This window comes from Phyllobates terribilis, unplaced genomic scaffold (assembly GCF_046119375.1).
Source record: "Phyllobates terribilis strain yellow unplaced genomic scaffold, ASM4611937v1 Scaffold_1119__1_contigs__length_406264, whole genome shotgun sequence".
Lineage (NCBI taxonomy): Eukaryota > Metazoa > Chordata > Amphibia > Anura > Dendrobatidae > Phyllobates > Phyllobates terribilis.
The window spans coordinates 198832-213996 of NW_027363879.1; positions in this window are offsets into that span (position 1 = coordinate 198832).

Below are 15165 nucleotides of genomic sequence, written 5' to 3' on the forward strand. Positions count from 1 at the left end.
AGGGCGGCTTCTGGTTTTTGGCTTTCCGAGATTGACCTATCAGGAGGTCCTGCATAGGGGCTGCCATTTTGGTGAAACCGGGAATGAATCTTCGGTAGTAGCCTACCAACCCGAGGAACTGCCGCACTTCCTTTATGCTGGAGGGTCTTGGCCAGTCCTTAATTACGGTGATCTTATCAGGGTCGGGAGCCACTCCGTCAGCACTCACCACGTGCCCCAGGTACTGCACCTTTGGTTTCAGGAGGTGACACTTGGAGGGTTTCACCTTTAGGCCGTAGTTTGCCAGAGCTTCAAACACTTCTGCCAGGTGTTTCAGGTGGTCCTCATAGGTCTTGGAATAGACGATGACATCGTCCAGGTATAACAGGACCGTCTCGAAGTTCCGGTGTCCTAGACAGCATTCCATCAACCGTTGGAAGGTTCCTGGTGCGTTGCAGAGCCCGAACGGCATACAGTTAAATTCACTGAGACCCATCGGGGTGGTGAATGCGGTCTTCTCCCGGTCCGCCTCTGCTACAGGAACCTGCCAGTACCCGCTAGTGAGATCCAAAGTAGAGAAGAAGTTAGCAGATTTTAATGCAGCTAAGGACTCTTCTATCCTTGGTAACGGGTACGCATCTTTGTGTGTGATATGGTTGACCTTCCTGTAGTCTACACACATTCTCAAGGTGTTGTCTTTCTTTTTCACTAAGACTAGTGGAGCTGCCCAGGGGCTACAGCTGTCCCTGATTACCCCAGCCTCCTTCATGTCTCTAAGCATCCCCTTGGCGTGTTGGTAGTGTGCCGGGGGTACGGGTCGGTATCTCTCCTTTATGGGAGGATGGTCTCCCGTGGGGATGTGGTGTTCTACCCCCTTTACTCGCCCGAAGTCTAGCGGGTGTTTACTAAACACTCTCTCGTACTCTCGAACCACCCGATAGACTCCCTGTTTCTGGTGTGAGGGAGTGGAGTCAGTACCCAAATGCAGTTGCTGACACCAGTCCTCCATTGGTTTCTTAGAGCCGTTACCTTCCTCTGGTTGAGATGGAGGCAAGGGTTCCACGGCCTGTACAGAATTCTGGTTTATGGTGAACAATTTGGCTAGCGTGGCATACCGGGGCAGGTGTACTTCTCTCTCCCCGATATTTATGATGCGAACGGGCACCCTCCCATGGCGTACATCGACCACCCCCCGTGCTGTCAAAATGGTGGGCCTACTGTCTGAGTAGACGGGTTCTACCATTGCTTGGTAGTCTCTACCTCTTAGACCAATAGCTGCCCGGCACCAAATCATCATCTCACTTTTTGGGGGCATGGCAATAGGGAACGGGTCACACATTCTCACGCTACCTATCTCACCACCAGATAGTTCCACCTGTTGCCGCTTCATCAGTGCCCGGATCTCTTTTTGGAGCACACGCTGCTGGCCGGAACTGGCGTTCTTGGCAACCTGCTGTAAAATGAGAATCACCTCTGCAAGACAATTTTCAATCACATTAGTTCCCAAGGTTATTCTAGGGTGACTCTCATGACGGTCTATGTCCACTATAATCAGTCCTTGTGCCGCCAGTTCGACTTTACCGATCTTAATGGTCACCTCTTTGAATCCCACCTGCGGCACGGGCTGACCATTGCTGGCGATGATACTCAGGTCGTCATCTGGGTAGCGGGTTATGTCCGAGTCATTCCAGTACTGTTTAAAGAGCACGTACGGGATGGTGGTCACCTGTGACCCAGTGTCTAGTAGGGCACTCATAGGAATGCCATCCAGTACAACAGGCAAGATTGGACGTCCCCCTACGTATTTATCACGCCAGTTTGATGGGCCTGATGGTCTTATGCCTGGGGGTTGGCCCTCTACCCCAGGTTGTGCCCGTTTAAATGACAGTACCTTGCCACATGTCCGGGTTGATTGCAGCGGCGGCAGATGGGTCGTCCTTCCTCGTTGTATCTGTCGCTGGGTCTTCCTCTGGCCGGTGGGGTCCTCCTCAGTCGGCGCCACGTTACGTCCTCCGGTCCGGATGCCAGCTGGATCTTTCCTGGAGAAGAGACCTGTAAAGACTGCACAGTTCTGGTTAGCGCGGCAACGCTTTTAGTCAGCTCTTGGACCTGATGGTGCAGGTCAGTAGCCGGGTCACTGTTTAAAGCCTGCGCATCAGCTCCCACAGGCCCTGCAGACAAGGGCGCCGTCTCCTGGTGGTAAGTGATAGCAGGGCGCCTGTGGGTCACAGCGCCACCTGGTGCCGGTTCTCGGAGCACCCGGATGGCTCTGTCCTTGAACTGTGCAAAGTCCAGGTCAGGGTTCTGTAAGGCCATTGCCCGCAACTGGGTTCGGTGGGCATTGCACAGTAGACCCTCAATAAATTGTTCAGTCAACAGCTTATCTTCATTTCCCACGCTGTCAGGGTCTGCCTGCTTAATGGCTCTCAGGGCCTCTTGTAGGTTTAGAGCATAGTCTCTTATACTCTCATGTGCCCGTTGCTTGCACCCATAAAATCTTAGTTTTATTTCGGCTGAGGTGCGGGTGTCAAATGTGTCTTTCAGCCGGGCTAGTATTTCTCTGACAGTCCTCTTCCTCCCAGGTGGCCAGGACTTTACCTCCCTTTGGGCTGCCCCGATTAATTGGGCCACCATGATGCTCACTTTTTGCTCTTCTGTGAGGGGGTACACCTGGAAGAGGCTATCCAGTCTTTCTCTAAAGTCATTTAGAGTATGTGACTCCCCTGAGTACTGGGGTAGCCAGGTTGCCCCCGGGATATAGGGCATGGTGAATGGCATGACTGCTGCAGCGGTTGCGCTGGCGGTGGCTGTGGCAGTGGAGCTCCCCTCGGTGTCCGGCATCCTCCTCCCCCCTAGTGGACCGTGGCCTACCTTGCAATGCTCTTCTTCCGTAGGCCGCGGCTCCGCAGTCGATCGTCGGGGTTGAGGACCTGGCGTCGCGCTCCGATGACGTCAGCGTCGCTCTTCCTCCCTTCCAGGACCTTGCGCAGCGTCAGAGCGTGGGGCGGAGCTTCGGATCTCGCGCGCTTTCGGCGTCCACGCCCCTCTTCTTCCCGTGCGGCGTCCCGAAGATGGCGTCCGAAGGCGGGAAGCAGCTGCGGATGGCGGGAAGAAGGCAGAAGACGGCGGGAAACAGTCCAAGATGGCGTCCGATGGCGGGAATCGGCTCCGGATGGCGGGAAACGACTCCGGACGGCGGGAAACTTCACCACAGGTAAGTATAAAAGTCTCTTTTTCAGGCACGCAGTACCCGGTGGTTGCGGGCACGAAATCCTGCCGACTACGCCAAAGTTGACGCACCCCCTGGGCCTGTGTTGTGCAGGGGAACCCGGAACCGGGCCTGTTGTAGAATGCTGGGGGTTGTAGTCTCCGTGTGGCGGTGACCCGGTCCGTGCCCAGGGTGGTCAAACCAGTGGCAGTCTTTTTGTATTGTAATAAGTGTCCGACTACGCCACCCGTGGATTGCGGTCAGTGGGGACCGCCGCTGCGCTGCAGACCGCTGAGGCTGATGTTGTTTGCGCAGCCGAGTATGGGATGACTCCCCACGGGAGAAGTATTGCCTCAGGGCAGCTAATGTGGAAGATGATGGGAGTGATGGTCTGAGGGTCCCAGTGCTAATGGTGCAGGAGCGGCAAGGAATCACAGAGACGGGAGGTGCAGTTTAGGGTCTTTACTGATGGTACAAGGCAGACCCTCCCGGGAGTACTGGCTAGTATAAGGGGCCTGGTCAGTCTGCGAGCAAGCAGGAGTTCCCCTGGCCAGGTGGAGTTGTAGGCCTCCCCGTTTATCTGCACTCTTCCTGGCTACCTTGCTGTCAGCGGTTACAAGTAGCCCACGTCCCTGAGTATACCGTGTGGTGCTCACCCGTATGGCTGGTGACTTGGGGCCTTCTGTTAGCCTCCGCTCCTGGATGGCGGCGCTGGTCCCTTCTTTGTGACTGAGCCTCCGGGCTTCTATGGCCAGAGGACCTGGAATCCCCTGCCGGCTGGTTTCTGCTGCTGGGTGTATATCAGTCCCCACAGCCTCGGACTCCTGTGTCCGGTTTTAGTGTCTTCGTCCAGGGCGAGCTCTGCTCAGCTCCAGCCCCTGGACTTCAGCTACTGCTCCTCCAGAGCTCCTGATCTCACTTTCCCTCTCCAGACTCTGACTCTGTCTGCAGCTTCACTCTGACTACTCTAATCCCGCCCCAGACCCAGTTTAAAAGGGCAGATTCCTCCCCTCCCAGGTCTGGGCGGACCGTGTTGCATGTTTAGGGATCCTGACCAGAGAAACCTCCCACTTGCTCTCAGACATAATATCTCTATTACTGTGGCAACCAGACCCCTGGGGTGTCACATATATATATATATATATATATATATATATACACATGTATGTATATGTGTGTGTATATATATTGTAAGGCAGCACTACTTATTATCCTGGGGGATACTCGCTTTGCTGCGTCAATCACTGCACACCAGCAACTACTTTGCCGTGTTTCACAATCCACAGTTTATTACACTTCATAAACCGTATTTCACATACATAATGTCCACGAGCCCAAGTGGCACACCGGCCCACTTGGCTCTAATTACAGCCTTCCGCAAGGTAATAAAACAATGTCCATGAAAATGTCCATAACATAAAGAGTATTACCTTTATCGGCTTTCAGCTGCTTTTAGTCCATTTCACCACTGTGACTCTAAGGCTTGACCACACGTGGTCTCCAGACCTCCACCCGTCCAAGACCACTGGCATCTCTCACACACAGATCCAGGCTCTGTCCTCCAGGACGCTTGTGTGGCACTCCGAGGCTTACTGGCATCCCACACACACACACAGGGATCCAGGCTTCACCTCCACCGGAGTCCACCAGGCCTCACCAGGCCTCACACGAGCGGTGCTTGTGTGGCACTCCGAGGCTTACTGGCATCCCCCACACTCTCACAGGGATCCAGGCTTCACCTCCACCGGAGTCCACCAGGCCTCACCAGACTTCCCACGAGCGGTGTTCCCCACACACAGGGAACAGCCTCGTGCCGCTCACACGGTGCCCACACAGGAGCTCCCAACACCCAGGAACTCCTACACACCGGAACACACCTGTCACAAATCACACAGGGTTTATATATACTGCAGCACACACACAGATAGGACCTTAACTGATGTCAGAGTCATGTGTCCACACCCTCTGTGTGCATAAGGACCTGTGTGATGTCACAGTCATGTGACCAGTCCGTTAAAGAGGAAGGTACATGGTCATTCAAAAACACACCAAACCATTAAAGGGATGTCTGCTACATCACTATATATATATGTATGTGTGTGTATATATATGTGTATGTATGTATATGTATGTGTGTATATATATGTGTGTGTGTATATATATATATATGTATGTATGTGTGTATGTGTATATATATATATATACATATGTGTGTGTGTGTGTGTTTGTACATACATACATACGTGGTCAAAATTGTTGGTACTCCTCGTTTAATGAAAGGAAAAACCCACAATGGTCACAGAAATAATTTGAATCTGACAAAAGTAATAATAAATTAAAAATCTATGAAAATGAACAAATGGAAGTCAGACATTGCTTTTCAACCCTGCTTCCACAGAAGTTTTTAAAAAATGTAACTCATGATATAGGCCTGGACAAAAATGATGGTACCCCTGAAAATAATGTGACAACAGATACATGTTAAATCAAGTTGTGTCCACTAATTAGCATCACAAGTGTCTACAATCTTGTAATCAGTCAGTGGGCCTGTATATAGGGCTACAGATACTCACTGTGCTGTTTGGTGACATGGTGTGTACCACACTCAACATGGACCAGAGGAAGCAAAGGAAAGAGTTGTCTCAGGAGATTAGAAAGAAAATTATAGACAAGCAAGTTAAGGGTAAAGGTTATAAGACCATCTCCAAGTAGCTTGATGTTCCTGTGACTACAGTTGCACATATTATTTAGAAATTTAAGATCCATGGGACTGTAGCCAACCTCCCTGGACGTGGCAGCAGGAGGAAAATTGATGACAAATCAAAGAGACGGATAATTCGAATGGTAACAAAAGAGCCCAGGATAACTTCTAAAGAGATTAAAGGTGAGCTTCATGCTCAAGGAACATCAGTGTCAGATCGCACCATCCGTTGTTGTTTGATCCAAAGTGGACTTCATGGGAGACGACCAAGGAGAACACCATTGTTGAAAAAAATTTCATAAAAAAGCCAAACTGGAATTTGCCAAACTACATGTTGACAAGCCACAAAGCTTCTGGGAGAATGTCCTATGGACAGATGAGACAAACATTGAAGTTTTTGGCAAGGCACATCAGCACTATGTTCACAGATGGAAAAGTGAAGCATATCAAGAAAAGAACACTGTCCCTACTGTGAAACATGGAGGAGCTCTGTTATGTTCTCGGGCTGCTTTGCTGCATCTGGCACAGGGTGTCTTGAATCTGTGCAGGGTAAAATGTAATCTCAAGACTATCAAGGGATTCTAGAGAGAAATGTGCTACCCATTGTCAGAAAGCTTGGTCTCAGTCATGGGTCTTGCAACAGGATAATGACCCAAAACACACAGCTTATAACACCCAAGAACGGCTAAGAGGAAAACTTTCAACTATTCTGAAGTGGCCTTCTATGAGCCCTGACCTAAATCCTATTGAGCATCTTTGGAAAGAGCTGAAACCTGCCATCAGGAAAAGGCAACCTTCAAACACGATACAACATAAATAAAACTGTTACACTCGTGCCTGGACTGACTGGCGTGAGCGTGATTAGTGATCCCACTGTACCATGAACCGAGGAGTGCCTGGAGGGGCATAACTAAGTATCTACCCGATCCGACCAAGGTCGCACGGAGGCTAACGACTTCGTGAACCAAGGAGGAACCGAGCAGAGGGACCAGGTGCTACTCCAGGTTAGACCCCGGTCACAGCTGCTGACCCACACCGGGGAATGCAGGAACGGGCAGGTTAGGCTGGCACACAGACAGGTGGGTATTGGCAGGCATGGCTGGAGTGCAGACAAGAGGATACTGGCAAGCACGGCTGGTATGCAGACAGGAGGGCACTGGCAAGGCACGGCTGGTATGCAGACAGGGGGGTACTGGCAAACACGGCTGGAGTGCAGACAGGGAGGCACTAGCAGGTTGGAGCGCAGGCTGGATAGGGTCCAGTACAAACTGGGATTCAGGAACAGAACCGCAGATGCGGTAGACAAGCAGAGCAGAGAGGAACCGCTGGAGCGGTAGGCAAGGCAGAGCAGAGAGATACCGCCGGAGCGGTGAGCAACGCAGAGCAGGGCGAAACCGCCGGAGCGGTGGGCAAGGCAGAGCAGGAGGAACCGCCAGAGCGGTGAGCAAGGCAGAGCAGGGCGAAACCGCCGGAGCGGTGGACAAGGCAGAGCAGAGAGGAACCGCCGGAGCGGTGAGCAAGGCAGAGCAGAGAGGAATAATGAATGCACTTGGGCACACAAATCATCAAGATCTGCTGACGGCAACTCCTTTTGCAATGCTCGACCAATGAAGTGCTTGATGGGAGTCAAATCCGGAGATGCTTCTGGCCATGGTATCATGTTTAAGTCAAGCATGCTGCTCACAGTAGCACCTGCAACATGTAGCTTAACATTTCCATGTTGAAAAATAGTTACTGAGGCACGTTTAAGAAATGTCCATATCACTGGTTCCACGACCAAATCAATGTAACACTGAGCAGTTAGTATACCTGGAATGAAGACTAGAGGGGTCCTGCTACCATATATTATTACACAGCACACCATAATGCCGGGAGTACAATCGGTGTGACATTCTTTCTCGAATGCCAGTATTCTAATCTAGTCCAATTCCTCATATATGCCTACACACAGTATGATACCACTTTCATGGCCCCACAGTGGCTATCACACTCAATATGATGCCCCCACGGTCCTATTACACACAGCATGATGTACAGTATGATTCCCCCTGACAATACATTTCCCCACACAGTACATTGAAAGAAGACATCCATTGTGTTCTACCTATAACCTAACATGTTGATACAAAGGAAGGCAAAAGACCCATGAGGCAGATGCTAATTGCCCCCTATTAACGAAAAAATCCTTCCCAACTCCACTAATGGCAATTAGACTAGTTCCCTGGATGAACGTCCTATCACAGAATCTAGTTCCCATAACCTGTAATATATTTTTCAACAAAAGCATCCGGGCCATACTTGAACTTGTCTAGTAAATCAACAATTACAATATGATGTTCTCGAAAGTCTGAATATTAAAAATGGTGAACATTGGACATAATTTCAAAAAACATCACAGTAAAAGATAATGCCTTACCAACACCAGGTCAGATTACCAATGCACTGCAGGATGCAGCAAGCCTCCATGATAAAGGCGGGGGCAGCACATGTGCAAAATACTGATGCAGACAGCCACTCACTAACCTACCAATTCATGGAGGGGGTGGCTGTGTAGTATTATACATGCACACCGATGGAGTCTGCATAGGGCGCCAGTCACACAGATATGTGTGATACACAGTGTCTGGCTTGCAGCCTATTGATGTCTTGCTTGCAGCGTATTGATGACGCCCATAGTATTAGATCAGGCGGGTTGCCCAGAACTATATACATGCACCCCCACAGGACAGACGCCCCAATTCACCCAGCCAACACTAAAGAGGCCTGGCTGCATCCTGCAAAAAGATGTGCAAAAAAGATGAAAAATAGTATATAAGATAAGTACACCACATGAGGTATTGGACGATATTTTGGCCAAAATACGCAAGCTCACAACTCCATCGGTGTGCATGTATAATACTACACAGCCACCCCCTCCAAGAATTGGTAGGTTAGTGAGTGGCTGTCGGCATTAGTATTTTGCACATGTGCTGCCCCCGCCTTTATCATGGAGGCTTGCTGCATCCTGCGGTGCACTGGTAATCTGACCTGGTGTTGGTAAGGCATTATCTTTTACTGTGATGTTTATGTTCCCGAAAGTCCCGTAATTTCACTATTCTTAGAGTAAAGAATCGCCATCTATGATGACTGAGAAACCATCTTTCTTCTAGTAGGAGAGGGTGCCTCCTTGTCATCGTTGAAGGTCTATATGTAAAAAGTTCCTTAATAAGATCTCTATACTGTTTCTTCTTATATTTGTACATTGTAATAAGATCGCCCTTAAACCTTCATTATTCCAAACTGAATAACCCTAACTTTGATAACCTGTCTTGGAATTGCAGTGCACCAATTCCCTTAATAACCTTGGTTGCATTTGTCTGCATACGTCCTAGTTCAACTATATCCGTCTTATACACCAAAGACCAAAATTATACACAGTATTCTAAATGTGGCTGAATTAGTGACTTGTATACAGACAAAACTATGTTCTTATCATAAGCATCTATGCCTCTTTTAATGCTTCCATGGTTCTATTTGCCTTGGCAGCAGCGGCCTAGCACTGGTTATTAAAGTTGAGTTTGCTGTCCACCCATACACCCAAGTCTTTTCCAGTGATGGTTTTCCCAGTGTTTAGTACATAATTGTACATTGTAATTTGTCCCAAGCAAGAACATTTATCTACATTAAACTTCAATTGCCATTTTTCAGCCCAAACCTCAAGCTTACATAAATCCCTCTGTAATATTACATTATCCTCCTATGTACTGATAACCTTGCAGAGTTTACGATCATCTGAAAATATTGAAATTTTACTCTGTATACCCCCCAAAAGGTCATTAATAATTGTATTAAATAGAAGTCCCAATACTGACTCCTGGGGTACACCACTTTTAAATGTGACCCAGTTAGTGTGTTTCATTAATAACCATCATCTGTTTCTTATCACTGAGCTTTTTTTTGCTTCTTTCGAAATCATCTATACGGTTCCAGACATATGGACCTTTTTAAGTGCTAATGTTTATGGTATTTACCAAAGAAGCAGTCACCCAATGACACTCTTCCTTCAGAGAATCTTCTGGGCCATGGAAACTGGCATGACTTTGGGGTTACTTGTAGTTTTGAATGATTCATTTTACTATTCAATGTACTAAAAATGGGGAAAAAATCCATTTGTGGTGAAATTGGACCAAATACTGATAGTGGGACGGTAGCCTAAATCTCGGTCTCCTTTGAAGCTCAGCATATAGATGAGCTCCAGAGGAGCACCAAGACAGCGGGCACAGGGCCCTCACTGTCCTAGTGACCCATCAGCCCCCGAGATCATGTCACAGGGCACAGATGGGAGCTGGTAAATGGAAGCAGTGGCACTGGTTACATTTACGTGCTGCTGTCAGAGATTGACAGCAGCATTTAAATGATTAACTTGTCGTAATTAATTGCTGTACTTTTATGTTAGAGGAGCAGGAAAGAAGGAAAAGCCGAGCTGTGGAGTTAGTATCAGAAGAACGTACCAACTCCAACTGCAGGTAGAAAAAAATGTAAATACTTATATAGTGTTAATATTGTATATTATAAATTATTTTCATGCATAAATTGCTGAATATTTACTATTATTTGTTGCAGTATATTTGGTATTAGTAATTATTATAGTTGGAAATTTGACTTACTGACACCACAGCCCTAGTTAAAAGGGTTTTCCACAAGTGAATATATTTATATATATACTAGATGGTGTCCCAATTCTAACGCATCGGGTATTCTAGAATATGTATGCGGCCGACTGGGCGCAATCAGCAGAGTGGTGTTTAAATTTGGCGCCAATCTCGCTGATTGGTCGCGGTCGGCTGGCGGCCGCGACCAATCAGCAGAGCGTTGTTTAAATTTGGCGCCAGAGCATTGTTTAAATTTGGCGCCAATCTCGCTGATTGGTCGTGGCTGGTGTCCGCGACCAATTAGCAGAGCGTTGTATAAATTTGGCGCCAATCTCGCTGATTGGTCGTGGCTGGCATCCGCGACCAGTCAGCAGAGCATTGTTTAAATTTGGCGCCAAAATCGCTGATTGGTCGCGGGCAGCGTCCGCGACCAATCAGCACAGCAGTGTTTAAATTTGGCGCCAAAATCGCTGATTGGTCGCGGGCAGCGTCTGTGACCAATCAGCACAGCAGTGTTTAAATGTTGCGCCAAGATCGGTGATTGGTCGTGGCCGCTATTTAAATGTGGCGTCCAAATCGGTGATTGGTCGCGGGCAGCGGCCGCGACCAATCAGCACAGCGGTGTTTAACTTTTGCGCCAAGATCACTGATTGGTCGCGGCCAGAGACCGCGACCAATCAGCGAATCGTATAGGTGAGGACCGGGGAGCAGAATCGTATTGGTGAGGACCGGGGAGCGCCGCTGCCTGTGTGGCTACTTCCGCTGCGAGAAGCCGGGAGATGAGTGGCTTCTCGCAGCAGAAGTATCCCGACCCGCAGCGCCGCTCCCCGGTCCTCCCTTGACACCCTAGCCGCATGGAGGTCAACGCCACTGCCTGTGCGGCTACTTCCGCTGCGAGAAGCCGGGAGATGAGCGGCTGCTCGCCGGTCGGGGTTCTTCTGCTGCTAGCGGCCGGGAGATGAGAGCCTCGCGCCAGTCATCTCCCGGCTGCATCGCCGCTGAGCTCCGTCCCGCAGATGAGCCTCTAACGGCCGCCATCTTTTTTCTGAAATCCCGCGTCGCTGATTGGCCGCTGCTGGACCAATCAGTGACGCGGGATTTCCCCGACAGACAGACAGACAGACGGGATAAGACGATTATATATATAGATATACGCGGTGTGCAGAATTATTAGGCAAATTGTATTTTAGAGGATTATTTTTATTGTTGATCAACAACTATGTTCTCAATCAACCCACAAGACTCATAAATATCCAAGCTTAATATTTTTGGAAGTTGGAGTGGTTTTTTTTAAGATTTGGCTATCTTAGGAGGATATTTGTTTGTGCAGGTAACTATTACTGTGCAGAATTATTAGACAATTTAATAAAAACCAAATATAATCCCATCTCACTTGTTTATTTTCACCAGGTAAACCAATATCAGTGCACAAAATATAGAAATAAACATTTCTGACATGCAAAGACAAAAACCCAAAAAATTAGTGATCAGTATAGCCACCTTTCTTTATGATGACACTCAACAGCCTTCCATCCATAGATTCTGTCAGTTGCTTGATCTGTTTTCGATCAACATTGCGTGCAGCAGCCACCACAGCCTCCCAGACCCTGTTCCGAGAGGTGTACTGTTTTCCCTCCCTGTAGATCTCACATTTTATGATGGACCACAGGTTCTCTATGGGGTTCAGATCAGGTGATCAAGGGGCCCATGTCATTATTTTTTCTTCTTTTAGACCTTTACTGGCCAGCCACGCTGTGGAGTAGTTGGATGCATGTGATGGAGAGTTGTCCTGCATGAAAATCATGTTTTTCTTGAACGATACCAACTTCTTCCTGTACCACTTCTTGAAGAAGTTGTCTTCCAGAAACTGGCAGTAGGTCTGGGAGTTGAGCTTCACTTCATCCTCAACCCGAAAAGGTCCCACAAGTTCATCTTTGATGATACCAGCCCATACCAGTACCCCACTTCCACCTTGCTGGCATCTGAGTCGGAGTGGAGCTCTCTGCCGTTTACTGATCCAGCCTCTGGCCCATCCATCTGGCCCATCAAGAGTCACTCTCATTTCATCAGTCCATAAAACCTTTGAAAAATCAGTCTTAAGATATTTCTTGGCCCATTCTTGACGTTTTATCTTATGCTTCTTGTTCAAAGGTGGTCGTTTTTCAGCCTTCCTTACCTTGGCCATGTCCCTGAGTATCGCACACCTTGTGCTTTTTGATACTCCAGTAGCATTGCAGCTCTGAAATATGGCAAAACTGGTGGTGAATGGCATCTTGGCAGCTTCACGCTTGATTTTCCTCAATTCATGGGCAGTTATTTTGCGCCTTTTTTGGCCAACACGCTTCTTGCGACCCTGTTGACTATTTGCCATGAAACGCTTGATTGTTCAGTGATCACGCTTCAAAAGTTTGGAAATTTCAAGACTGCTGCATCCCTCTGCAAGACATCTCACAATTTTGGACTTTTCAGAGCCCGTCAAATCTCTCTTCTGACCCATTTTGCCAAAGGAAAGGAAGTTGCCTAATAATTAAGCACACCTTATATAGGGTGTTGATGTCATTAGCCAACACCCCTCCTCATTACAGAGATGCACATCACCAGATTTACTTAATTGGTAGTTGGCTCTCAAGCCTATGCAGCTTGGAGTAGGACAACATGTATAAAAAGTATCATGTGATCAAAATACTCATTTGCCTAATAATTCTGCACACAGTGTGTATATATATATATATATATATATATATATATATATATATATCACACTATAATACAGTATGTCTTTTTTAGTTGAACAATTGGGATGTGGCTGCTGGGACCCCCAGGATGCCCAGTACTGAATCCAACTGGTTCTTATACATAAACCTTAAGTAGAGCCACATGAAGGTAAAAGGATCAGAGTGCCTGAAAAATGTATGGATCAGAAGGTGTTTTTCCCTGGATTGACTGTCATTCGTAGATGTAACAGAATCACTGGTCTTCTCTTCCACTTTTGGCTGAGGATTAGAGGATTAACATGAAACATGGAAACGATATTCTCTCATCAGACATATATGATGTTTAGTACTGATATGCCATAAATGTCAGTAGTATTACATTAAATGCAAAGGGACATTAATCAATTTGAAATGATTCTTTTTAGTTTTTTTTTTATTAAGAATTACATGGAAGAATGAAGAGATGTTCTTGGAGGGCCTTCTTCTGCAGATGTTACTTGCTGGTCAGAAGGCCACAGGTAGATGGTACAAGTCCTTCCACACAGGTGCATCTTTAATGGTGGACATGCTGTACTAGGCACTAGACATGAAGGGTTTTTCACATTGAGATGTTTGTGTTGCTCCGATGACAGGGAGCAAATATGCAGCTTTGTCTGATGGAGCGAGCAACCCTGGATAATCCACGCCGGCAAGATGATATCAGCCGGCGGAAGGTGGAACCTGTGAGAGGAGACAAAGAGACATAACTAATGTAAGTAATGGGACTACATATTAGAGCAGGGATGTCACACTCAAACACACAGAGGGCCAAAATGAAAAACTTGGACCCCACATAATCCTACATACAGAATAATGGCCCCACATAGTCCTCCGTACAGTATAATGGGCCCCACATTGTCCTCCATACAGAATAATGGCCCCAAATAGTGGTGGTGGTTCTGTTGTCGTGGGTCAAATATAACCACCCTGCGGGCCAGGTTTGGTCCACGGGCCAGAGTTTGACATGTATGTATTAGAGGATACTACTGTAGTGTCACTGTGACAGGATGATAGAGGAGTCGTATCCATACAGATGTACGGGGTCATTGTCAGTAATCCTACAGATAATATCTGCTCCACATGACTCCTTCTCACTGACTGACATCATGCAACATGGAGCTTATTGTTACACTTACCTCTTCTACTTCTTCTCTCTTCTACCTTCTCTGTTTTTTGTCGATCTTTCGATGCAGATTTTCTTTTCCCTTGAACTGGTGATTCTGATAAAAAAAACAAGAAAAAGATGTATATTATAAACTCCTAAAAGATTAGCTTTGTATCTTTATATAGAATTCTGTTATTCTTGTACCCTGTAGTCCCGGTAATTGATTATTGCACCATAATAGAGAGAATATGTCATATATACATAAAACCACCTGAGGGTCTGAGAATTAGATTGCCTTGTGAACTGATTAATATGAAACCTGTAGGTTTTCCGATATGTGGTGTCTAGCCAGGGAACTATGTCCCCTTATTAACATGATAACACTGCGGCATCCTGCAAGTAATATCTTAAAATAAGTTAGCTAAAACCTCAGTGCATTCTTAAGGTGATAAGGATCAGTATAGGCCTAGATGGAGCCATGGGTGCAGTATTCAGAATCAGTTTGGCAGAAGACTGAATGGCTTCTTATGCATTAAAAATTATAACCTATGAGGCTATGTGCCCACGTAGCAGATTTGATGCAGAGCGTTTTTGCCTCTCTCTGGCAGAAAAAAACGTATGCAGATTTACATGCAGATTTACATGCGTTTTTTCTGCCAGAGAGAAGCGTTTTTTCAGCATTTTTACATGCGCTTTCGCATGCGTTTTTTCAAGAAGTTTTCCAAACGATTTTGAGCATCACTTGGAAAAGTGCTTGACAAGTTGGTCACACTATTTAAATCCATGCA